The following is a 3,267-nucleotide window of genomic DNA, read 5'->3' on the forward strand; positions in this document are numbered from 1 at the left end:
TAAAGCCAATAAATGCAGAGTAAAATTTAGTATAGGTGGTTTATAGGTCATTCAATCAGAATCCTATACACCTTTGTATGCAGAAAAGTACTCATAGTAATGAGCTTTGTAGCACTTTCCTTGTTCATGAAGGTTTTGTGTGTCTTTAGAAAATCTCTCCTCTTTTGTTGGTTCATCTCTTGAACTATCTATGCCATATAGCCATCTTATCTTCCTGACACAAGCGTAACTGCCTCGCCATCTGCCACCCAAAGTGCTCATGAAAAGAGTTATCTGTCCCCAGCTAGAGTTGAGTTATCTGTCCAAAGACCAAGTCCTTCATGAGCTTCTATTTGTATTTCGATAATTCATCAAAGGAATTATTTAGCTGTTCACAATACATGCAAAGTAGCAACAATATAATATATCAACCCTTCCTGCCTTAATACACTTTAAATACTCAATTTCCCAACTACCAGCTGGCTGTATGAGAAGGGAGTGACACCATAAATGGGCAAAGAGCTCACTGCTGATGGAAACGAGTGGGATGATCCTCTGGGCTGCTGCAATTCTGGCACTTTGGCAGACCATTTCTAATTGCAAAATAAGAGGAAAGGACTGAAGAGGGATCTGCTGCTTGGTGGAGTCTGTACTTCTATGACTGAGAAATAGCACTGAAAATTGCATTTGCTCCTGAATAGAGTCAGGATGTCACTGCATGGGGATCAGCTCATGTTGGCTGAGCCTCTGTCAAAACAACCTTTGGACTGAATCGTCTCAGCTTTTCACTTACATACTGTGAGAATCCAAAAGGCTTTTTTATGTTTTTCTGGTTGAAATAAAATCTTCTCCTTGCTGAAAATTAATTATTGAGCGTTCTGCTGCTTTATAATGTATTTATGTGTTCTTGGGAACCTCTCCCTTTTAGAGCACAGAAGGCATCATCTTAAGCACAGCTCAGGCAAAAGAAGTGCCCAGTGATGCCTTGTGATGCCTTTCCTCCAAGGAGTTCAGGAGATACTGCTATCAACAGACAGTGCTATTATGCCTGGTACCAGAGTTTCTGAGCATTGGCTATAAAATGGAAGATAACCCTGATGTTCAGGATGGGCTGCTACTCTTATGCAAAGCGCATTGCTCAAAGGGCTTTCCTCAAATTCAGGTTAAGTGAGCACTGTGCAAGCCTGCAAGGAGATATATTCCATTTTCTGCTGAGGTTCATGGCTGGGCTCACGCCCATGGCAAGTGTGCCCTTCCAGGGGCGTGCCAGGTGACGTGACTGGCATCTGCCATAGCTCCCTTATTCTCTTTTCCTGTCCCTAAAGGGACAAGCATGTGCAGTGGAGTGTTTTGTTTTGGTGACCTGTTTGCTTCTGGCTTGTGAGGGTTTTTTAAATGAATGTAATTATACTGCTGTGTGTGTGTTAGGAAAGGCCAGCTAACGAAGAGCAGTTTGGGCTGGTGACTGGATCAAGGAAGCTTGCCAGGTCTTGCCGTAGCCCTCTCCACCGATGTGGGGCAGCTGCTGAAGAACCTGCATCTCCGTCTCAGACAGGTTTTGCTCTGCTCATTGGGCTGTGGAGCAAGCAACGGGGGGGTGAGAGCTCACCCACAGTCAGGTCTGAAAGGCAGAGGCTGTCCTGTGCAGCATGGCTTTGCTCTGCCTTCCCAGTTCTCAGAAAACAGGGCTTGAGCAAGCAAGGGTTGCTCACCCTTGCTTGCTCAAGCTCGCTAGGGCCAGGCGGATTCGCTTGGCTGTAACTGAGGGTGAGACTGAGATGAAGGAACAGGAGAGCATGGGCTAAAAGCTCAGTGTATTGCTGTCCTGGTAGCTCCCGAGAGAGAGAAAAGCAATTAAGAAAGTAAACCCCATAAATTCACAGGGCTGGGTCAGTCCTTCTGTTGCTGTTATGCCATTAACATACTTTGTGATCCTCCTACACTGAGTTACTTTCTTCTCATACTTAACCTTGACCACTAAGGAAAAAAAATACCTGGCAACTTCAAATTTGATTATTCATTCCACCAGTTATTGCATCTTCTAAAATGCAATCTACTCTAAAGGCTTAATTGCAGGCTTATTGCCTGCCTCAAAAGTTTAGTGGAAACAGCCTTACTCAGGCATCCTTACAGAGCCAGGCCTGCAAGCACAGCAGTGATGGATTGCTGACCTAACTGCTAAAGTAAGTGGGGACTAGGGGCGATTTCATTACAACCTTCAAGACAAGACCCTTTGCCTTGCTTTAATCGATCACAAGTCCCCAGACTTGGCACAGGGACAAGCGGGCACTCTGGGAAGAGGTGTTTGGATGAGTTGGTGTTAGGCAGCGTCCAAGCCTTGTGGAGCAAGGAGAGAAGAAAAAGAGTCAGGCTGTCAGACAAGGCACTCGGAGGGCAAATCTCAATAGACATAAAGAAATGAAGAGAAAAACTCTTTGGAGATTTCAGTTTCCTAAACCCTTGTGTGAGGAGGCTCACAGGTGTTTCCTTTCCAACTCCAGCTTTCCTGCCGCCCCCAACGACATCCTCGCTGCACAGCGATGCCTTGCCTTGTCTGCTCCGTTCATCGGCTGCAAGTTGGAACAGCAAACTTTTTGGGTGGAAATAACATTGCTTGGATGCTAAGAGAAAAAAACATCATAATTTGCTCTTAGCAAGGAAAACACAGCAAAAGCAAAGGGCTTGGACTCACTCGATTCTTTATTCAAGATGCAAGCCCTGAATATCAGCTCATGAGTGTAATCAGGTTTGGTTCATGGCCAGCTATGTACGCCTAGCTGTGTTTCAGCCAGGGGGCTTTGCCCACTCACCCCGGGTGTGAGCCCCACACAGGAGGCATGTGGCGCTGGAGAGGATCACCCCACATTTCCCACAGCAGCCTCTGGTTTCACAAACAGCTTCCCAGGCACCACTGGCCACACCTGGAAAGCCTAACATAGATTTGTCTGCCTCACATCTTTCTTTAGCCTCTTCTAAGTCTTAAATTTACTGGAAAACTTGCCAGCAAGATTCAGAGACCAGACTGAAATTAATATAAAATTTGGCTGATGAAAGAAGGCTCAGATGGAGCCAGCACTGCACTGAATATGTCACCAGCTGCCTTTCTTCTTGGCTCCGCTCTGCTCCAAAAGACAGTCTTTCTACTTCAAACAGGCAGCCTTCGTTCTCCACCTTTCTCAGATGTTTTTGAGCAACCTAATTTCACTGGAGAGCAGTCCATGGGGATTGAGGTTTTGTCATGGTTTAACCCCAGTTGGCAACTAAGCACCACACAGCCGCTCGCTCACT

The sequence above is a fragment of the Aptenodytes forsteri genome, unplaced genomic scaffold, assembly GCF_000699145.1.
Source record: "Aptenodytes forsteri isolate BGI_AS27 unplaced genomic scaffold, ASM69914v1 Scaffold97, whole genome shotgun sequence".
Lineage (NCBI taxonomy): Eukaryota > Metazoa > Chordata > Aves > Sphenisciformes > Spheniscidae > Aptenodytes > Aptenodytes forsteri.